Source organism: Bubalus bubalis, chromosome 6 (genome assembly GCF_019923935.1).
Source record: "Bubalus bubalis isolate 160015118507 breed Murrah chromosome 6, NDDB_SH_1, whole genome shotgun sequence".
Classification (NCBI taxonomy): Eukaryota; Metazoa; Chordata; class Mammalia; order Artiodactyla; family Bovidae; genus Bubalus; species Bubalus bubalis.
Window position 1 is genome coordinate 52,313,392 of NC_059162.1, and position 24,252 is coordinate 52,337,643.

Genomic DNA, 24,252 nt, shown 5'->3' on the forward strand with positions numbered 1-24,252 from the left:
ACATCCATACATGACCACTGGAAAAACCAAAGCCTTGACTAGACAGACCTTTGTTGGAAAAGTAATATCTCTGCTTTTCAGTTTCTCTTCTTAGTATCTGGAAATTCATGTGGATAGATATGTGACAACATAGCATAGAAATATTAATGGTAGGATTTGAGAAGTATATATATGGGTATTCATGGTAATAATATTCTTTCAACTTTGCTTTATGTTTGAAAATTTTCATGACCAAATATTTCTGATAGAAAGCTCATAGGCACATACAGCTAGTCCCTGCATGCTGGTCAGTGATGACTTTATCACAGCCCTACAGTGCCACATTTCTCCCTCTCCTGAGAGCATCCTTCCCCTCCCTTGTTCGCCTGACCAAAGTCTATACTTTGTTTAAGACTCAGTTCAAGGATCAGAACTTGGGACTTCCCTTGTGGTCCAGTGTTTAAGAATTGGCCTTCCAGTGCATGGTGTAAGGGTTAGATCCCTGAACAGGGAACTAAGATCCCACAAGTCATGGGGCAGCTAACCCCATACTCTGCAACTGTACTCAGCCCCCACACCCTGGAGCCCCTGCCCCTCTTGAGTGCTATAACTCCTGAGCCTACATCCTGCAATGAAAGATCCCATGTGCTACAACTAAGATCCGATGCAGCCAAATGAATAAATATTTTTAAAAGAGCAACAAGCAATGCTACCTTCAAGAATTAAAAAAAAAGAGAGAGATCTGGACTTTTTTAATACCCCCGACTCAACACAGATCTGGTCATCACTTCATTCTTCTGTACCATACCTTACACACCCCACATACTTGGCCTAAATCAATACACATAGTTCTCTTGCAGTTTTAGAGGTCAAAAGTCCAAAATCAGTTTCACTGAGTCAAAATCAAGGTATTGACAGAGCTAATTCCTTCCAGAGGTTCTAGTAGAGGATCCATTCAGTTCAGTTCAGTTCAGTCACTCAGTTGTGTCCAACTCTTTGCAACCCCATGGGCTGCAGCACAGTAGGCCTCCCTTCCATCACCAACTCCTGGAGCTTACTCAAACTCATGTCTATCGAGTCGGTGATGCCATCCAACCATCTCATCCTCTGTTGTCCACTTCTCCTGCCTTCAATCTTTGCCAGGATCAAGGTCTTTTCAAATGAATCAGTTCTTTGCATCAGGTGGCCAAAGTATTGGGGTTGCTTTACCTTTTTCGGCTTCTAGTGGCCCCCTATATTCCTTGGCTTGTGGCCTCTTTCTCCATCTTCCAAGGGCATCTCCAATCTCTGCTTTTAGACTCACATTGCCTTCTCTGTGTAGTAAAATATTCCTCTTCCCTCCTCATAACTATTATGACACTTATGATTATTATATTTAGGGTCCACAGGGATAATCTAGGTTAATGTCCCCATCTCAAAATCCTTAACTTAATCATATCTGCAAAATCCTATGTAATATTCATAGGTTTGGGGCATTAGAAATTTGATGTCTTTGTTCAGCCTGCTAAATTGATTTTTTGGTGTAAGAATTTAACTTACAGGCATGGTTAATTTATTCTGAAAGTCTACAATGTTCTTACTTTTTAATATTCTTTATTTAACTTTTTTTTCCTGGTACATGTATTTAGGGTATGAGCAAATAATAATATAAACATCGCAAACAGTAAAAGTACAAGACTGGATCAAATGGACATTTCAGAATATTTTGAAAATCATGAGCCTGAAAATACAGACAGAATTTTAGAACCAGGATTTATATTAGACTACGTCCCCTCCCATTCTTTGCCAAACATACACAAATATCCCTTCACAGGTGCAAACCCTAGAGCCATATTTAGTCTACGGGATTTCACCCACAGTTGATTGGATAAGGAATAGACACATCAGCCTGGGCCAATCAGATTCTTTCTTTCATGAAATTCAGAATTTTGTATTTAGAGATGATTTATAATCAATCTTGCTAGCACCTAACTCAGGTAGCAGTCCCTTGGCACACACATGAGAAAGCAGAGAAAGAGGTCTACAGAGTACAGAGAAAGAAATGAGAGGACGTATGGTTCACAGAGAAAGAAACAGGGTAGGTGGTTCTGGGCTGTTTCCAGGTGCTAGTTCTTCATGAAGTGCAATGGTATATTGTATCCCTCTGTTTCTTGAAATAGTCCTATGGTCTACAACTCTCTCCATGTTCTTCTCTCTCTCTTATATTTTTCCTTCCTTTTCTTCTTTTCTCACTTCAGCTAAAAATATTTATTATGACAGAGTAGAATCTTTACTGGTGCACTCTATTCTGGCATTAGAACAGAGACAGTGGTTGTGAATTTATGCTCCAAAACATAGAAATTTCTTGTATCTTACATTTAATGAAAAATTAATCCACATTGGAAGAGTAAAACTATTTTACAATGATTTCTAAGTAAAATTGCACATTTGAGGGATAAAGTCAGGATACGAATTTATAGGGAAATTCTTTTTGCTACTTTTATTTTTTATCTTCTAATACCATACTCTGAACTCATTATCTATAGGTTATGATGTTTAAAAAAACCCATTTTTCTATAGCTAAGTGGATTTTTGTTTTCCTTTGCTCTTAAAAAATGAATTCAGATTTGAAAAATCTGAATTTTGATGCTTTCTTTATATCTAGAGATTATTTCAAAGTTTAGCGGTCAGAGGAAAAGCTTTCTCTAATTTTTATGTCTTCATTTTGATTTTCATAAGAGGTAATTTTTTGAAATTGTTTTCTTCTTTTCTGCTTTGAACACTAATTAGGCACAAATGACAACCGAATTATTGCCTCAGATGTATTAACCTTTATGCTGCTGCTGCTGCTGCTAAGATGCTTCAGTCGTGTCTGACTCTGTGCAACTCCATAGACAGCAGCCCACCAGGCTCTCCTGCCCCTGGGATTCTCCAGGCAAGAACACTGGAGTGGGTTGCCATTTCCTTCTCCAATGCATGAAAGTGAAAAGTGAAAGTGAAGTCGCTCAGTCGTATCCGACTCTCAGCGACCCCATGGACCGCAGCCTACCAGGCTCCTCCATCCATATTATTTTCCAGGCAAGAGTACTGGAGTGGGGTGCCATTGCCTTCTCCGATTAACCTTTATACTTGTAATCTATTATGAATAAATGAGTATCTCTGCCTGGAAACCAAAGTGGGATCTCAGGTTTGTCCCATGAAGCTTTGTGAGATATTAAAAGCAATAGCAAACAAAACTTAAAATTTTTAAATCTCTTTACTTTTGTTATTGTCTCAAAGGCTTGTATAATGTAGAAATTCTTCTGCATATTTGATAGAACAATATAAAACCACTGCTTATTTATTATTTTTGACTTATAACAATGGCAACTGCATATTGTTCAACCTAAAAGCTTCTTTGTTTAATCATATATAATTTTGGTCTGTTTGAGAAATTCTTTCCATTGTTTTGTTTGTATTATCTATCTGTTCTTGGACATTTTCTATTTGGTGAAATGTTCATGGCTATGAAATGTAGTTTTTGTTCTTAGCAGTGAAATGAACAAGTTTTTTTGTTTCTCTTTTATATTATAAAATAATTTTTTAATATAAGCCAAATGTGTTTGTGTAGATTAAATTCTAAGAGATTACTTTTGTTTTAAAACCTTTCTTTCTTAGACAGTTCTCCAGTTTTTGCTTCCTTCTCTGTGCTTGAATGAGGGACATCTGTTTCTGTTTTCAGTGTTCTTTGGTTACAAGATGAACTAGTATATCAAAGTTCTCCTCCTTCAGCAAGGAAAGAATGCTTTAGTTTTATTTTTTATTTCCTTTTATTTATTTTCATTGGTTTAAGAATGACAAATATTGTACAAAAAGGATGATCTGCTCCCTGAAAAAATTTAAATAGGAAGCACAAAGTGAAAGCCCTCCTTTCATCTGCTTTATTTCTACTCCCTAGTTGGTGTGAATGTGAATCCTTTCAGACTTTTTCCTATATATATACATATGTGCACATATGAAAGTATGTATGTGTATGTCTGTATTATCAGAAATGAGGTCATACTAAAAAGATCAGTATAAACCTGAATTTAACCCATTAATAAATGGTGAAAACATATCCAGGTTGGTATATACAAATCTACCTTTATTGACTACAATTGTATGAATGTGTCATAATTTATCTTGCCACTCCCCACTGAAGGAGATGTAGATAATTTTCAATATTTTGCTGCAACAGCAAACATTGCAATGAACATTGAGATACCTCTGTATTCTTTCTGTATTTCTCTATTCTTTCTATTCCAGAGGTGGATTTAATGGAGTCAACAGTCTATATTGCTTAAACTTTTCAAAGGTGCTACCAAAATTGCTCTCCATGGAGGAAACTGTACCAGTTTAAACTTCTCTCGATGTTGTATGAAAGTACTCTTTTTCCCTCTACTGTTGCTTTTACTAGAAACTATCAATCTTTAACATATTTCCTAGCCTGACAGGTACAAATTGGTATCTCACTGTAATTTTTCTGTATTGTTTTCCTAACCACTAGTGAGATTAAGCATTTCTTTAAATTTTTATTTCATTTTGGCTGTGCTGGGTCTTGGTTGCTGCCCATGGGCTTTCCCTAGTTGCAGTGAGCAGGGGCTACTCTCTAGTTGTGATGCACAGGTTTCACATGGAGGTGGCCTCTCTGTTGTGGAGCCTGGGCTCTAGGGCACACGGGCTTCAGTAGTTGCAGCATATGGGCTGAGTAATTGTGGCTCCTGGGCTCTAGAGCACAGGCTCAATAGTTGTGGCACAGAGGCTTAGTTGCTCCATGCATGTGGGATCTTCCTGGACCAGAGATTGAGTACTTCTTCACCACTGAGCCACCAGGGACACCCAAGATTAAGCATTTTCAAAGTATATCTGTTGATCATTTGTATTTTTTTTTTTTTTTGCTATAAGTTGCCTATTCATAACCTTTGTTAGTTATCTATTACAGCATTACATTACTGAAAATTTAATGGCTTGAACAACACACATTTATCATCTCATAGTTCTGTGGGTCAGGGTCTGGCACAGCTTAACTGAGCCCTCTGCTTTAAGTCTCTTTACAAGACTGTGGTTTCATCTGAAAGTTTAACTAAGGAAGGAGCCACTTCCAAGCTCCTGTGGTTGTTGGCCGAATTCATTTTCTCAGGAACTGTTCAAATGAGAGTCTCAGTTCCTTGATTTCTGTTGGCCAGAAACCACTCTCACTTCCTTACTATGTGGGCCTTTCTAACATGGCAACTCAATTCATCAGAGTGTGTGAGCCGAGAAGCAATAGACAGCTAGCAAGACAGAGGTCACCGTCTTGTGGAACCTAATCACAGAAATGATTTCCCATCGTCATTGCTGTATTTTATTGGATCCTGGCACGTGTAAGAAATTACACAATGGGTGTGCGTATCCGGAGACAAAGATTATTGTAGACCATTTTAGAGGGGGAAGTGACAATCCTCTTCGGTATTCTTGCCTGGCAAATTCCATGGACAGAGGAGCCTATAAGGCTATATAGTCCATGAGGTTGCAAAGAGTTGGACAACTGAGCGTGCATGCACCACATATTTTTTGCCCATTTTTCAGTAGGGCTATGTGTCTTTTATTTATTGATTGGCTAGAGTTCTTTTTTATTTTTTTAGTATAATGGGTGCTGCTGCTGCTGCTGCTCAGTCACTTCAGTCGCGTCTGACTCTGTGCGACCCCATAGACGGCAGCCCACCAGGCCTCACCGTCCCTGGGATTCTCCAGGCAAGAACACTGGAGTGGGCTGCCATTTCCTTCTCCAATGCATGAAAGTGAAAAGTGAAAGGGAAGTCGCTCAGTCGTGTCCGACTCTTTGCGACCCCATGGACTACAGCCCACCAGGCTCCTCCGTCCATGGCAAGAGTTCCGGAGTGGGGTGCCATCGCCTTTTCTGATATAATGGCAAGAGTTCTTTATATTCTATAGATATATTTGTGTAGTGGTGGTAGTAGTGGTGTATGTGTGTATGTGTGTGTAGACAGAATAATTTATTCCAGGACTAGCTATTTAACTTTTATTTAGTTACTCTTTTCCTTTATAGCTTCTGAATTTTGTTTCTTCTTTAAGAAGTTCATTCTGTCCCCATACTTTTTAGATTTTATATTTTCTTATAATACTTTTTAGTTTTGTTAAAATATATTTAGATATTTAAGTCAAATGGAATTGATTTTCCTATGATATGTAAGTGAAAAATCTACTTCGCCAAAAGAACAATTTACCTAGCATCATTTATCAAACAGTTTATTTTATTTTTAAGAATTAAGTTCTTTTTAAAGGTTTGTATATGTATATCTAATTTATTCATACAATGGGATGATATACTAACAGTTTTTGATTATGTTTTAATTTTTTTGTGAGATGTCCTCTAATGTTAGTACTAAGTACTTTCAACCATTTAACTAAATGTATTTTGGAAAGATAATGGCTCTGGGTTATTCTGTTTCTGATAGTTACATCTGTGCACCTGAGGTAAGTTACTTCCCCTTTTCTTCTACCTCTGATTAACTCCAAATATACCTCTTTGGGGCACTTATTCTCAGTTGTTAGTTACTGTGTAATTAGTCTGTCTCCTCCCATTAAACCATAAGTTCCATAGACTAGGTACTTCTTTGATTTTGGCTTTTTCTTGAATTCCCAGTTCTTAGCTGAGGGCTCAGCACATAGTAGATGCTCAAAAATAATTTTTTTGGTAAATATATACATGCATACATTATTGAATAACTGAATGTAATTTAACCTCTTTGGACCACTAATCTGTCCATCTATAAAATGAAGAAATCATGGCAGATGAATTCATTCATCCATTCAAAAACTTTTTATGTGCCCACTGAAAGGTCTGTAGTCCCCTTTAGAGAGGCAAAATACAATGGAAAAATATACCTAGAACATGTATTATATTTGTTCACATCTATCCATTTATCTCTCTCCTTTCTATATATAAAATTTCTTTTTACTATAAATGTTAATTATCATTGGGCTATTATTAAATTCCCTTTAATGTTGAATAAATTATTAAATATGAAAAAATATTTTAATCCTAATAAATTCTACCGTGAGTAGCATTATCATAGTTGATTTTTTTTGAAATGTGTCCATTTATATTTTAAGAAGTGTTATAGATTTACGAATGTAGTTGGGTTAGCTTTATATCTTTTTCTTTTTATTTATAGTGAACTCTTCGTGTTTTCTTTGTAAATGAAGCTGATAACATGAATATAACAGATATAAAGTGTTTATATTTGTTGTGTCTCATTTATTTCTTTCTCATTCTGCAGTTCTGTAACTGGAGCTGCAGAGTGTTATATTTTATTTTCTGCAGGCTACTGCTTGCTCTTTTTCTTTAGTGTACCTTAGTGAAAATGGGTTTTGCTTCCTCAAATAGAAAAATTTTAAAGAAAAACTGTTTTTCACTCTTCATAAGGAAGGTTCACTGTTGTTGCTGTTTCATTTATTAAAGCTGCCTTTTCCATCCAGTATTTTTCAATATATTAACAGACAACAGTATTTCTTAAAATCTTCCAGTATTTGATATTTGAGTGACATTCATTAATTTATGTAAACTATCTGGTTTGGATAATTATATTCATTTCATGATAATTTACTTTATCAATAAAATTCAGCAAGAAAAGGCTTAAACAATGATTTATAAAAACAGCAATATGTTCACCTTCATGTACTGAAAATGCTATATAAATAATTTTTCCAGAATTTTCTAATGGTCTTTCAATAACTAAAAACTATTCAGCACTTGAGCACTTATTTTCTATAAGATTATATATTTAGTACTGATGATGATGGACAAATTAAATGACCCTTTCTTATAAGTATCCTGTTGCTGCTGCTGCTAAGTCGCTTTAGTTGTGTCCGACTCTGTGCGACCCCATAGATGGCAGCCCAACAGGCTCCGCCATCCCTGGGATTCTCCAGGCAAGAACACTGGAATGGGTTGCCATTTCCTTCTCCAATGCATGAAAGTGAAAAGTGAAAGTAAAGTCGCTCAGTAAGTGTCTGACTCTTTGTGACCCCATGGACTGCAGCCTACCAGGCTCCTCCATCCATGGGATTTTCCAGGCAAGAGTACTGGAGTGGGGTGCCATTGCCTTCTTCAGTATCCTAAACACAGCACAGCTGATATCCTATATCTCAGCACAGCTGAGAATGATTTTGACCCACTGACCTCTGCAACCTACTCACAGCACTCTCACTGCATCTCTTTCTCCCATAGTAAACTACTGGTGTCAGTATATTCTGAATAGCTCAGAGCATTTCCTTGAGAGCAGCCCTTCACCTGCCTATGACCCTTTATTCACCTGTAACTAGTAGCTATAGGAGAAATCCATTTTCCTTTAAGATTATAGTACTAATAAATAATAAACTATTTGAGAAAAGGGGGAAAGTGTTGTTGATTATTTTTTGATAATAAAAATGATGTTCACAGATATCTAAATACTATGTTCAAGAATTGGAAGACTAAATATTGTTGAGATGGCAATTTTCTCCAAACTGATCTATAGATTCAATGCAAAGCAATCCTTAACAAAATCTCAGGAAGCATTTTTTTTTTAGTAGAAATTGAAGCTGACCCTAAATTTATGTGAAAATGCAAAGAAACTAGAATAGCTAAAACAATTTTGAAAAATAAAAAACACATTGGAAGACTTTCATACCTTATTTCAGGATGATACTGTGAAGCTATAGTAATCATAACAATATGGTTTCAGCATAAGGGTAGACATACAGATCAATGCAACAAAATAGAAAGTCACAATTAGACATAGGTTAACTGATTTTTTTTTGACAAAGGTGCTGAATTAAATCAATAGGAAAGAAAAAAAATTTTTTTTCAAATAATGGTACTAGTATAATTAGACATCTTTATGCAAACAAAACAAAATTTTGATTCTTACCTCACTCATACACAAAACTTAACTCAAAATATATCAGTCTATAATATATAATAGATCTAAATATAAGAGCTAAAACTCTGAAACTTTTAGAAGAAAACATGGGAAAAAATTTGTAACCTTGGGTAAGCAATAATTTCTAAGATATGACACAAAAAGCACAAATAATAAAATTTAAAAATGGATAAATTTCAAGTTATCCAAATTAAAAATTTTTGCTTTTCTCAGGGCACCATTTAAAAATTAAAAAGACAAGCCATAGACTGAGAGAAATTATTTGTAAGACATATGTTTTATAAAGGAGTTGTATCCAAAGTACATAAAGAACTCTTACAACTCAACAACAAAGAGAATTCAACACAAAACATGGGCAAAAGATTTGAATAATCACTTCACTCAAGAAGATGTACAGACTAAATAAACATATGAAAAGATGCCCAGAACCGTTAGTCATATTAGATAAGTGCAAATTAATATCACAACGATATACTGCCACACACTCACTAGAATGGCTAAAGTAGAAAACTGACAATACCAAGTGTTGAAAAGGATTTGAAAAAACTGGAGCCATCACACACTACTTTGGAACAATTTAGCAGTTTCTTTAAAATTACTGTATAGTCGGTCTCTAGGCTACAAGTGCAGAGGAAGCACTAGAGAAGGAGCAGCCGAGGATGTTGTCTGTGTGGGTCACTGCAGCGGTGGGCCTTGCCCTCCCTTGGCAGACCAAGCTGGTCTCCAAAAATGCTCTGGTATGATCCTTCATTGCTGCAAGGAGCCTTCATGCCTCTCGTTCTCATCTTCAGACGACTGGCACTGCTGAGGTGTCCTCTCTTCTTGAAGAGCATATTCTTACAGCTGATGCCTCTGCTGATCTTAAAGAGACTGGGTATGTTTTACATATTGGTGATGATACTGCCCATGTACATGGACTAAGAAATGTTCAAGCAAAAGAAATGGTAGGGTTTTATTCAGGTTAAAGGGTATGTCTCTGAACTTGGAAGCTAATAATATTGGTGTTGTTGTGTTTGGAAATGATAAACTAGTAAAGGAATGAGCTACTGTGATGAGAACTGGAGCTATTATAGATGTTCCAGTTGGTGAGGAGCTGTTGGATCCTGTAGTAGATGCCCTTGGTAATGCCATTGATGGAAGGGGTCCAGTTGGTTCCAAGGTCCAAAGGCAAATTGGCCTGAAAGCCCCTAGGATCATTCTTCAAATCTCTATGTGGGAACCAATGCAGACTGGCATCAAGGCTGTGGACAGCTTGGTGCTGATTGGTTGTGGTCGACATGAGCTGATTATTGGTGACCGACAGACTGGCAAACGTCATTGCTATTGACACAATCATTAACTAGAAACGATTCAACAATGGAAATAATGAAAAGAAGAAGCTATACTGCATCCACGTTGCCATTGGTCAAAAGAGATCCACTGTTGCCCAATTAATAAAGACACTTACAGATGCATATACCATGAAGTACACCATTGTGGTGTCAGCTACTACTTCAGACGCTGCCCACTTCAGTAGCTGGTTTCTTATTTTGTATGTCCCATGGGAGAATATTTTAGGGATAATGGCAAACATGATTTGATCACTTATGATGACTTATCCAAATAGGCTGTTGCTTATTATCGATGTCTCTGCTGTTCTGCTGACCCACTGGTCATGAGGCCTATCCTGGTGATGTCTTCTACCTATACTCCAGTCTGCTAGAGAGCAGCTGAAATGAATGATGCTTTTGGTGGCTGCTCCTTGACCGCTTTACCAGTCACAGAAACACAAATTGGTGATGTGTCTGCTTACATTCCAAGGAATATCATTTTCATCACTGATGGACAGATCTTGGAAACAGAATTATTCTAGAAAGGTATCCATCCTGCCATTAATGCTGGTTTGTCTATATCCTGCATCAGATCTGCTGCCCAAACCAGGGCCTTGGAATAGGTGGCAGGTACTGTGAAACTGGATTCATCCTCCTCAAACTCACTATAATAATGATCTTCTTGCTGATAGCTCTCAAATGTCTATCTCCAGCCCAGGCTGCATCCTTGAGCCCCAGATCTGTATGTACAACTGTCAGCTTGACATTTCTATATCTTTTCTTAAAGTTATCTCAAACTTTGCTTGCTCCAGATTCTGAATGTGTGAGTTCTTACTGCCCCATCTGAAAAAAGAGAAAAACAGAAGGAAGGAAAGAATAACACTGTAATCCATGCAGTTGTATAACCTGGAAATCTAAGTCATCATTGTTCATTGTCTCCTCTCTCCTCCAACCCCCATCTGAGCTCGGAATAAATTAAGCAATAAGAGTGAGGAAAATAGAAATCAATGTGTCAGTTTTCCTACTGATGAAGGCCAGACTGAAGAATGTGGTATAAGTGTGTGGCAAAAATGAGTTTCCAAACCCCAGCTTTAGGAAGATTTACCTATCCTGTCCCTGATAGCACCAGAGCCCTGGAGCCCTCTCCTTAGAAGGACAGGCTCTTTATAAAAAAACTTGCCCCTCTGCAGACCAAGAGCCCATGCTCACTGCAGGCAGTCCAGGCTTAAAGAAAAAAGAGGAAAGGCTGAAACTTGCAAGCCCAGTTACTCACTCAAGCTCATGAATCATGTGAAAGGAGTATGAGATGAGGCAAGAAGAAGCCAGGAAATTTTAAGGAAAATACCTTTTCGTGGAAACCAGAAGAGTAGAGAGGCATCACTCTCCTCATACATTGCAGTATCAAAGCCTATTGATTTCATGTCCAAAATATCTCTGACAGCATTACCTTCTCTCCATTTCTATTACCACTTCCCTGATTCAAGCTAATATCTCTCAGCTAGATCTCTGCAATAGCCTTCTTACCATTTTAACTACTGGAAAAAACTGTTCTCACCTCTTTCCTATCTGTTCTCCACACATCACCCAAAGTGATTTTCACAAGGCAAATCTGATCGTATTTTTTTCTTCCCATCCTTTCTCCTTTCTCCCTTATCCATGGTTCTTGGACCTAGAGTAGGGGATAGAGAAGATTTCTATGGGGATGTGACTTCTAAATGAGACCATAAGAATGACTGAGTATAGTTAGATGAAAAAAACAGGGAGCAAAGCACTGCAGGCCCAGGGAACAACAAATAGGAAAATGTAAAAGGTAAGCAATAGCCTGGATAGAGTGTCCCGGCAAAAGAAAATTTCAGAATGACTGGAAATAGGAGAGTGATAAGCAGACAGCTTGGTAAAGAGTTTGGAATTTTTCCCAAGGGCAGTGGGAAGGCTTTGAAGGGCTTTAAATAAGGTAATGACATAGATGGATTTGCATTTTCTGGCTGCTCTGTGGATACTGGATTAGGTGGGAAAGCAGTAGATGAAATGTGGGGACACAATATGAAAGTCATGCTTTCTGGTGGTGTCAGTGAGGATAGTGAGACAGCCATCTATATCTAAGAGGTAGAGAGAATAGACTTGGTGATGCGATGATTGAGGGAGAGGGTAGAGTCAGGAATGACTGCCAGGTTTTTCACTTGTAGAGCACTTGAGAGGATGAGAGTACATTTACTGGGAAAGGGTGCATTGGAAGGGGCTTTGGAAAGGAGACAAGCTGGTTTTGGACATTCTAATTTTGAGGTGTTCTTAAGACAACCAAGTGAAGATATTCACTAAATAACTGCAAATATGAGTAAGTTGGAAATAAGAGGAGTTTGTAAGAGAGAGCTGACATGGATATAAAAATTGAGGAGTTATAATTTAGATAGCAATTTAAACCCCAATAAAATTATTGATGATGAATGAGATGCTTAAGGAGAGCAAATGAATTGAGAAAAGCATCTTAGACAATCTTGAGGAACTCCAGCAAATAGTGGTAAAGGAGAAAGACCCCACAAAGGAGACTGAGATGGACCTACCAGAGACACTGCAGTAAAACCAGGAGTGTGCAGTGCCACAGAAGTCAAGGGAACTCTGTTTTTAAGATGAAGTACCCTCTTATACTAATGGTCCAATTTCTACCATCTACATCTCAGTTTCTAGAAAGAAACAGATCTAAAATATTTTCATACACTGAGGCTTTTGTGTTCCATCTTCCTGGAATGTTCTTTTTCTGCTTTTGGAAAAAGAAAAAAAAAGTTTTGTGTTTTTTAAACTTGTTTTTTTATTATTGTTTCTTAGGGCACCTTTCACAATTTACTAGTCAATTGCTTCTTTGTTTCATCATGACCAGCATAATACCTGACACACAGTGGGAGTTCAATGAATGTTAGTTGAATGAATGAATGACTGAATCAATCATATAAATATTATTAAGGATTTCTATCACTTATTGAATATTTACTATTTCTGGACACTTGTGCTAGTGCTTGATTTATAATAACTCTTTTAAGCCTTACAAAAACCCTATGAATGTGCATGATTATCCCCATTTCGTAGACGACAAAGCTGGGGTAAGAGAGAAGTAACTTCTTCAAAGTCACGTAGTTCTTAAGTTGCAGAGCTGCAATTCACAAACAAGCCTGCCTGATTCCAAAGTCCATTCTTTTAACTGCCATCTCTCCCTAGAGAAGTAAACATTCACATTTTACAGACATCTGTGGAGGAGACATTTTTCAACTGGCAGCTTTCCCAGTTCATCTCAAATCATAGCACATAATCAACAGCCTGCTCTTGTTCCAAGAATGCTTTATTTTGAGCCTCTACTGAGTCGCCCTCCCTACCTGAAAAACAGTAAGATTTTCTTTCATTCCCTCACCTAAAGCTGCCTGCTTGATTAAACCCTGGCTTCCTAAGCAGGAGGTCTCTCTTGGGATCAATACCCTACTTCTCTTTTCCCCTTCCTTACAGTTCTTATCCTACTTGATTTATAGGAATATCTAAGAATCCTTAGCTTGAAGTGCCCAGAGTGGTTTCCTACATAGCAACTCCTAGTTTTGGACTGTAGTCAACATACTGGAATGTGAGCTTTATGAGGGCAGGGACCTTGTCAATCTTGTTCATAGAATTGTGCCCAGTGTCATGAACAAGTGTGATTTCCAGTATCCAGTGGGAACATGATAGATAAAAGTTGACTGAATCAATCTGATGGTGGTGTAGTCCCAAACTTGGCTTTCACAGCAAGATAGACATGCTGCGCTCTGGTGCTTTACAGAGGGTAAAATCACAAACTCATGGATGCCAAGTACCTATCAAAAGCTCAACTGAGAAAAACCATTTTCATGAAGATTTGCCTGAAGGCTCTGCTGGTCAATGCTTTTAGATACAAAAGGAATCCGTGAGGGGAGACAGAGTGAGTTGGCTTTGGGAGGAGGGGAAATTCTTCACAAGTCACCGTAGAAAATTCACAAAGTAATCTGTTTTAAGAATGAATTAAAGTTATTTATATAAGTATTCTCTGATTATTTATCTAAATAATAATGATGGGGAGCACACATAGTAAGTAATAAGCTCTAAGAATTTCCCGTCTTAACTGTTAGGGCTCCAAAAAGCTGGGGGAAATTATGAATTCCAAAACAAATCTTCATTGCAGGGAAGGAGCTTGATCAAATTACAATAAATTCATGGATCTTCTCTTATTTTCAGTGCACATTTCAGCAGTTTCTTCTGGCAAGATGCTTGCAGGCAAAATATTAATAGTTAGCTAGATGTAATCTTTACCCTCATTATGAAGACTGACCATTCTGGAATCGCCAGTCAGATTCTTTATCACAGATGACTATGTGGAGAATAAAATGCATTGACCTGTGATTTGTGGAAATATATTGCACATGATTAGTTTTCCTATAAAAAATCCATTATTTCCCATTGGATAGAGAGATTAATACTTTATCTCTTAATGGATCTTGCAGGCAGAGTCCCCTTTTTCCATTATGTTACTTACAAAAATTTCATTGTCACAAGAAATCTTCCCTCGGGGGCTATTACAAGGCCATTTTGTTTTTCTGCACAATTCAAAATTTGTTGCTTTTTTGGTACTAGTGCTTATTTGCAACATTTTTTTCTTATTAGTCAGGTTGGCTATCACTGCTCTTTTCCAAAGCCTACTGCCAAGCTCATCAATTTCTATTCCCAACCCTTAGGGATATGTTTTTCCCCTTTTCACTAAAAGAAACATCCATTATGCATTTGTGCATATTTTTTATTTAAAATTTTTGGATCACAACAACAGGAGAGGAAAGAACACACATGTATCTTTTTTATACCCCTTTCTCCCCTTATCACTGCTGTTTAGCTGTGTCTCCTTGTAGTGTCCTCACTGACTGAATATTGATAATCATCTTTTGACATTGTATACTGGCTTCTGGCCCCCAATTTTTATCTCATATGGAATTTCTCAGTATTCAAAACAGACTTACAAAAGTAGGAAAAAAAAACCTCTTACTTTTCTATCTCCCCTTAAAGCATACATAATGTGATTCCTAAGTCAACATTCCTTATATATAAATACACATATGTGTATTTAACTGTTTTGCATCTGGTAGCTCTCTTTTAAGAGGTTAAATAAATAAATGTTACTTCCATTTGATGCAGTAGTGCTACATTCTTTACTATGTAAAGATTTCTTGTGTGTGTTAGTCACTCAGTCATGTTTGACTCTTTGTAACTCCTTGGACTGGAGCCCACCAGGCTCTTCTGTCCATGGAATTCTCCAGGCAAGAATACTGGAGCGGGTTGCCATTCCCTTCTCCAGAGGATCTTCCCAACCCAGGGATCGAACCTGGGTCTCCTGCATTGCAGGCAGATTCTTTACCACCAGGGAAAAGAATAATAGGTATGAACATAAATATCTTGTGCTGCTGCTGCTAAATCACTTCAGTCGTGTCCGACTCTTTGCGAGTCTATGAACTGTAGCCCACCAGGCTCTGCTGTCCATGGGATTCTCCAGGCAAGAATGCTGGAGTGGATTGCCATGCCCGCCTTCTGGGGATCTTTCCAACCCAGGGATTGAACCTGCATCTCTTATATCTCCTGCATTGGCAGCAGTTTCTTTACCACAAGTGCCACTTGGGAAGCCAAGTACTAGGTGCTGTGTGCATTTCCTTGGGGTTGGCCCTTGAGTCTCTAGTTATAGATCCTAGAAATTCAGTGTTGGCTTTAACAGCCCACAATACATTCTCAAAAGGAAGAACATAACATGGGTCCTATAGATCCTAGTTATAAATCCTAGGAATTCAGGGAGCTTTCTCAGCTCACAATACATTCTCAAAAGGAGGAACATAGCATGGGTCCAGTAAAATGGGTCCAGAAAATGGAACATTCAATGGAGCCATCTTGATGATAGGTGGCCAAATGATCTGTATGAGTTCCAGGTGTGACCTATAATTGGGAAGAGTCTGGTGCCCTGATGTCTGCAGGGTGGAATTTGGAAGAACAAATTGCTTATTTAGGCATGGAAGCCTGAAAACAGGGACCATATACATTTAGACTACTGTGTATTCAGTGTCTTAGCACCTCACACCTGAGTCAAAGGGGCTCAAGAGATATTTATTGGATTAATGAATGAATAAATGAAAAAATCTTTTGGCATGTATGGCAAAATGGTGAAGCAGTTGCTGTAGAAATCTGAGCACTCAAAAGATTAAAGAAGCTTCTGGAACATAAGTGTTCAAAGAAGTGAGAGGCCTGACTCTTCCTTCATTTGTACTGCTGACATGTGCTGGAGAAAATTACATAATGATACAGAAGTGATGTCACTACAGATTCTTGGCTTCCAATATCAAGAAAAAATCCCAATACTGCCCAAACGCAAAGGGTCTGGATGATCCACTTTTCACAGAAGCTGCTTCAAAATTGCTCCACTATCTGCGAGCCTTCTGTTTACCTCCTTCAGATCAATTTGTACAGAAAGAATGCTGCCAGTTTTATGGAGAAAATGGATAGCACCTAAGCAAAAGAAATAATTTCATCTGCCTGACCTCACAAGTAGAAATGTGTCAAATAGAAGTGTTATTTCTCCCTGTCCAAGCCTAATTCGAGTACCCTCCATTCTACCCCTTCAAGGGGCTCACTATTTCCATTATTATTCTCTTTTACAAATTTTTAAATGAGTCTTATTGAAACCCTTTTTTTGAAACAATAAACTGTATGTATTGGGTTGGCCATAAAGTTTCTTTGGAAGACTTCCCTGATGGTCCAGTGGTTGGGAGTCTGCCTCTCAATGCAGGGGATGTAGGTTCAATCCTTAGTCAGGGAGCTAAAATCCTGCAGGCCGCAGAGCAGCTGGGCCCCTGCACCACAACTAGAAAGTCTGCATGCCACAATTAAGTCCTGATGCAGCCAGATAATTAATTAATTAAAAACAAGCAAAAAAACCTTCCATTTTTAAAGTAAAAATAAAAGACAACGTTTTTCGTTTTCAGAAAAAATGTTATTGATCACTGTCATTTGTTCAACATTATTGAACAAAACAATTCACTGTTTTGTTCCACTACTTTCTGCCATTTTTCAGTCAAATTCAAAAGTTCATCTTCCCGAAACTTTTTATCTTTTTGAGCAAAGAACAGTTCCAAAGTACCTTTTACAGTTTTCCAGGGAATTGAAGTTTTCTCTATTAAGAGAATTTTATAAAGACTAAAATAAATGGACATTTGCAGGTACAATGTCTGGTGAATGGCGGGTCAACCAGAACTTCCCAGCCAAGCTGTTTTCGCCTGGTCATCAGAGAACCATGCGGTCTTATATTCTACTGACGGAAGATAATGCATTTTCTGTTGACTAATTCCAGATGCTTTTCATCTAGTGCTGCCTTTAGCTGATCTAACTGGGAGCAGTACTTGTTGGAGTTAATCATTCGATTTTCCAGAAGGAGCTTGTAATAGAAGACTCCCTTCCAATCCCACCACATATCCTTCTTTGGATGAAGACTGGCCTTTGGTGCGATTGCTGGTGGTTCATTTAGCTTGCCCCAAGATCTCTTCTATTCCATATTATTATACAGTATCAACTTTTCATCATCTGGCATGATTTGTTTTAAACACAGCACATTTTCTTTACATTTAAGTAGAGAATCTCATGAGGAAATATGGCCAAAAAGGTTTTTTTGCTCAATTTACGTGGAATGAAAACATCAAAATGATTAACATAAGCAAGCTGGTGCAAATGCAGTGCTGGATTTAGATATTGTGAGCATGTTGGCTATCTCCTGCATGGTACAACATTTTTTCAGTTAATATCTTGATTTGATCACTATCAATCTCAGCTTGTCTACCCGACTGTGGAGCATCATCCAGCAAGAAGTCTCCAGCATGAAACTTCACAAACTACTTTTGACATTCAATCAGTCACAGCACCTTCTCAATGCATAAATCCTTTTTTTTTTTTTTTTTGCATTTCAGTTTCACTTTTATCTTTGTTGAAATAATAAAGCATAATATGCCAAAATGTTACTTTATTCTTCCATCTTCAATGTTAAAATGGCTACACAAAAATTCACTGGTTTTGATAAGTACTTTTTAAATGCACACTGATATGACAGCTGTCACAATACAATCTAACAGAATTGTTTCAAATGAAGTCATCTGATGGAGCCATCTTATGGAAAAACTGAATGAACCTTTTGGACAACTCAATATTTAAAGTGTACAGTTTGATAAATTTTTACCTATATCTATACCTTTGACGACATCATTTCAAGATAATAAATATATCCATCACCCCAAACATATCCGTGTGCCCCTCTAATCCCCACCCCCACTCCTGTTTTCTTTTTCCTCCACAGTAGGCAACCACCAAACTAATCTGTTTGGTTTTTTGCCACTGTAGATTAATTTGTATTTTCTAGAGTTTCATATAAAGAGAATCATACAGTAAATATTCCTCTTGGGGGTTGGCCTTATATATTCACTTACTGATGGATGGTTTTTCCAGTAGTCATGTATGGATGTGAGAGTTGGACTATAAAGAAAGCTGAGCCCAGAAGAATTGATGCTTTTGAACTGTGGTGTTGGAGAAGACTCTTGAGAGTCCCTTGGACTGCAAGATCCAACCAGTCCCTCCTAAAAGAAATCAGTCTGGAATATTCATTGGAAGGACTAATGCTGAAGCTGAAACTCCAATATTTTGACCATCTAATGCGAAGAACTGACTCATTGGAAAAGACCCTGATGCTGGGAAAGATTGAAGGTGGGAGGAGAAGGGGACAATAGAGGATGAGATGGTTGGATGGCATCACCGACTCAATGGACATGAGTTTGAGTAAACTCCAGGAGTTGGTGATGGACAGGGAGGCCTGATGTGCTGCAGTCCATGGGGTGGCAAAAAGTTGGACACGACTGAATGACTGAACTGAACTGAACTGATTTCCAATTTTAGGCTTTTATAAATAAAGCTACTAGATACATTTTTGTACAAGTCTTTGTGTGGGTGTATATTTTTTATCTTGGGTAAATACCCAGAAGTGAAAGGAATAAATCATATTCTTTAACATTTTAAAGAAATGGCCAAGTTTTTTTCAAGGTTGTTGTATCATTTTACACTTCCATAAGCAGTGTAGTAGAGTTTCAATTTCTATACAACCTGGCCAATACTTGTTAATTTTAGCCGTTCTTACAGGTGTGTGTTGATAGCTCACTGTGGTTTTAATTTGCATTTCCCTGGTGGCTAATGATATTTTCTGGTGCTTATTTGACATCGGTGTATCTTCTTTAGGCCTTCCTGGTGGCTCAGATGGTAAAGAATCTGCCTGCTAAGCATGAGACCTGGGTTTGATCCAGGGGTTAGGAAGATCCCCTGGAGAAGGGAATGGCAAACCACTCCAGTAATCTTCCCTGGAGAATCCCCATGGACAGGGCAGCCTGATAGGCTAGAGTCCATGGAATCGCAAAGAGTTGAACACGACTGAGCGACTAATACTTTCTCTTTATCTTTGGTGAATTACCTGTTAATTATTTTGCCCAATTTTCACTAGGTCATTTGTTTAATGGTTGAGTTTTGATCATTCTTTATATATTACAGATATAAATTCTTTATCAATTATATTATTTTCAAGTAGTTTCTCCCAGTCTGTGGGTTGTCTTTTCATTCTCTTAACAGTCTTTTGAAGAATGAAAAAGAATTCTAATTTTGATAAAGTCTATTTTATCAGATTTTTTTCGTTTATAAATCATGTTTTTGGTGTCATATTCCAGAAAACTTTGCCTAACTCTAGCTCATATGTTTTTCTCCTAAAAGTTTTTCAGTTTATATTTTATAATATTTTTGTGATTCATTTTGAGTTAATTTTTATATACTGATCAAAGTTTGAGTTTTTGCTTATGGATAATCAATTCTTCAGTATCAGTTGTTGAAAATAATACTCTTTCTCCACTGAATTGTCTTTCACCTTTGCCAAAATTCAATTGACCATGCATTCATGGATGTATATCTTGGGTCCTCTATTCTTTTCCATTAATCTATTTGTCTATTATAATGCCACAGTGTCTTGAGTATTATTTTCCATGACAGTTATGTCATAGACTACTTGCCAGCTTACAAATTTGTTTTCTTTGTATCAGGTTCGCATCCATGATCCAGTCAGCTACAGTTGAATGTTAGAGGGAGTTGGCTTACAAAGTACAAAGCAGGGCTGCTAAGGACCACCTCTCCACATGGCTGAGAGCAGGAATTTTCTTTAACATATGTCATGCTTATACAGGCACCAGAGTCTATCCTGCAAACATTCCATTCTCTCTCTACATCCAGTTTTACTCCTTTTAATAAATTTCTAATACTGTAGATCTTTCTAAAATATAAATCTGATCATAAAATTTCTTTTGAAAAATCCATCAATGGTTTCCCATTGTCTTTAGGATAAAGTCCAAGTGCTTATCCCTTGCAATCCAACTCTGCTTCCCTTCCCAGTTTCAATACTTACTACTTTCCACTTTCCACTTGTGTGCTATACACTTGCCATGTGAATTACTTACAGTTCTTCAAATATGCCACACTCTCTCACTCAGATATTTTTCATGTTGTTTCCTCTGCATAGGATACTTTCTCTCAACTCTTTCTCCCCAGCTAGCTTTTATAAGTCTTTTAGATCTCAGTTTAGATATAACATCAATTTAGTTCAATAAATATTTACTAAGTAACTTACATGAGTTAGGAGGCTTCCCTGGTAGCTCAGAGGTTAAAGCGTCTGTCTGGAATGTGGGAGACCCAGGTTCGATCCCTAGGTCGGGAAAATCCCCTGGAGAAGGAAGTGGCAACCCACTCCAGTACTCTTGCCTGGAGAATCCCATGGAGGGAGGAGCCTGGTAGGCTACGGTCCATGGGGTCGCAAAGAGTTGGACATGACTGAACGACTTCACTTTCACTTTCACTTTCATATGAGTTAAGAACTCTGTTATGAGTAAGGACTATAATATGAACATCTAATACACCCTCATATTATATATAGTCTAAAGAGGGAAGTGACATCAAGCAATAATTATAGTTAAATCTAAATCTACAATGATGAAGAAAATAGCATGTAGTAAAATAATATTCCTGATAATGCAAAACCATCTATCAGAATTCTGGCCATTCATCCTGTCCTCTGCCCAATTCCCATTTTCCAATGTGGTGGGCTAAAGTTCTTGCCTTGGGATAGAAAGAAGCAACGTAAAAGGGAAGAAATGGAATTCTGCATTCCCAGAATAATTCTTCATTATTCTCCCAACCCAATCTTCCTGGATTAGTCAGCTCAATTGGCTGCCAAGTAACTGGAATCAGTGATGTGTTCCTGGAATTCCCAGCTTGTCACTGAACCTGGAATCATTCCCAGTATATTTAAACTGGAACAGTCAAGCATCAGTAGTTTGCTCCAAACTCTGAGACCAGGATAGATATTGACCGCACAGCCAGATACCTGGAATTCTAGCCAGCAACTAAATAGGCTTACTTCTGTCATTTCATTAACCTCATAATAATATGACCTTGTAATTTATGAAATTGAATTTTTGGGCCCTATTTGTTCAGTTTTAGTGGGTTTTACTATACACATAAGACTAGTATAACAAAAGGAGAGCATGTGTGCTAGCTGTGGTGTGAGGTAAGGAAGCGAGGGAAAGCCTCTCAGAGGGATATTTAACTGAAACTTGAAGAATGAGCAGGAGTTAACCCAGGTGGAGTAGGAAGATGTTCCTCAGCAGAGAAAGACTTCTCCAGGAAGCCTTTCTTTGTCCTCTACACTAACTTAGATGCTCCTCCTCCATGTTTCTAAGGCCCTCCTGGTACTTCTACTACCTAACACTCATCACACATATAACAATGTCTTTTTCTTTCAGTTCAGTTCAGTTGCTCAGTCATGTCTGACTCTTTGTAACCCCAAGGACTGCAGCATGCCAGGCTTCCCTATCCATTACCAACTCCTGGAGCTTACTTAAAAACTCATGTCTATCAAGTCGGTCACGCCATCCAACCATCTCATCCTCTGTGATCCCCTTCTCCTCTTGCCTTCAATCTTTCCCACCATAAGGGTCTTTTCCAATGAGTCAGTTCTTCACATCAGGTAGCCAAAGTATTGGAGTTTCAGCTTCAGCATCAGTTCTTCCAATGAATATTCTGGACTGATTTCCTTTAGGATGGACTGGTTGGATCTCCTTGCAGTCCAAGGGACTATCAAGGGTATTCTCCAACACCACAGTTCAAAAACATCAATTCTTTGGCACTCAGCTTTCTTTATAGTCCAACTCTCACATCTATACATGACTACTGGAAAAATCATAGTTTTGACTAGATGGACCTTTGTTGGCAAAGTAATGTCTTTGCTTTTTAATATGCTGTCTAGGTTGGTTATAGCTTTTCATCCAAGGAGCAAGTATCTTTGAATTTCATGGCCACAATCAGTGATTTTGGAGCCCCCAAAAATAGTCTTTCACTGTCTCCATTATTTCCCCATCTATTTGCCATGAAATGATGGGACCAGATGCCATGATCTTAGTTTTCTGAATGTTGAGCCTTAAGCCAACTTTTTCACTCTCCTCTTTCACTTTCATCACGAGGCTCTTTAGTTCTTCTTCACTTTCTGCCATAAGGGTGGTGTCATCTGCATATCTGAGATTATTGATATTTCTCCTGGCAGTCTTGATTCCAGCTTGTGATTCCTCCAGCCCAGCGTTTCTCATGATGTACTCTGCATATAAGTTAAATAAGCAGGTGACAATATACAGCCTTGACGTACTCCTTTTCCTATTTGGAACCAGTCTGTTGTTACATGTCCGTTGCTTCCTGACCTACATACAGGTTTCTCAAGAGGCAGTTCAGGTGGTCTGGTATTCCCATCTCTTTCAGAATTTTCCACAGTTTATTGTGATCCACACAGTCAAAGGCTTTGGCATAGTCAATAAAGCAAAAATAGATGTTTTTCTGGAACTCTCTTGCTTTTTCCATGATCCACTGGATGTTGGCAATTTGATCTCTGGTTCCTCTGCCTTTTCTAAAACCAACTTGGACATCTGGAAGCTCACAGTTCATGTATTGCTGAAGCCTGGCTTGGAGAATTTTGAGCATTACTTTACTAGCGTGAGAGATGAGTGCAATTGTGTGGTAGTTTGAGCATTCTTTGTCATTGCCTTTCTTTGGGATTGGAATGAAGACGGACCTTTTCCAATCCTGTGGCCGCTGCTGAGTTTTACAAATTTGCTGGAATATTGAGTGTCAGCACTTGTACAGCATCATCTTTTAGGATTTGAAATAGCTCAACTAGAATTCCATCACCTCCACTAGCTTTGTTCTTAGTGATGCTTTCTAAGGCCCACTTGACTTCACATTCCAGGATATCTGGCTCTATGTGAGTGATTACATTATCATGATTATCTGGGTCATGAAGATCTTTTTTGTACAGTTCTTCTGTGTATTCTTGCCATATCTTCTTAATATCTTCTGCTTCTGTTAGGTCCATACCATTTCTGTCCTTTATTGAGCCCATCTTTGCATGAAATGTTCTCTTAGTATCTCCAATTTTCTTGAAGAGATCTCTAGTCTTTCCCATTCTGTTGTTTTCCTCTATTTTTTTGCATTGATTGCTGAGGAAGGCTTTTTTAATCTCTCCTTGCTATTCTTTGGAACTCTGCCTTCAAATAGGTATATCTTTCCTTTTCTCCTTTGCTTTTCACTTCTCTTGTTTTCACAGCTATTTGTAAGGCCTCTTCAGACAGCCATTTTGCTTTTTTGCATTTCTTTTTCTTGGGGATGGTCTTGATCCCTGTCTCCTGTACAATGTCACAAACCTCCGTCCATGGTTTATCAGGCACTCTGTCTATCAAATCTAGTCCTTTAAATCTATTTTTTCACTTCTGCTGTATAATCATAATGGATTTGATTTAGGTCATACCTGAATGGTCTAGAGTTTTTCCCCACTTTTTCAATTTAAGTCTGAATTTGGCAATAAGGAGTTCATGATCTGAGCCACAGTCAGCTCCTGGCCTTGTTTTTGC

General features: G+C 38.0%; 1 pseudogene; it reads left to right on the top strand.

Moving 5' to 3' along the window:
• The first annotated feature begins 8,414 nt into the window (after nt 1–8,414).
• LOC102395625 lies at nt 8,415–10,884 on the top strand (annotated as a pseudogene).
• The last annotated feature ends 13,368 nt before the right edge of the window (nt 10,885–24,252 follow it).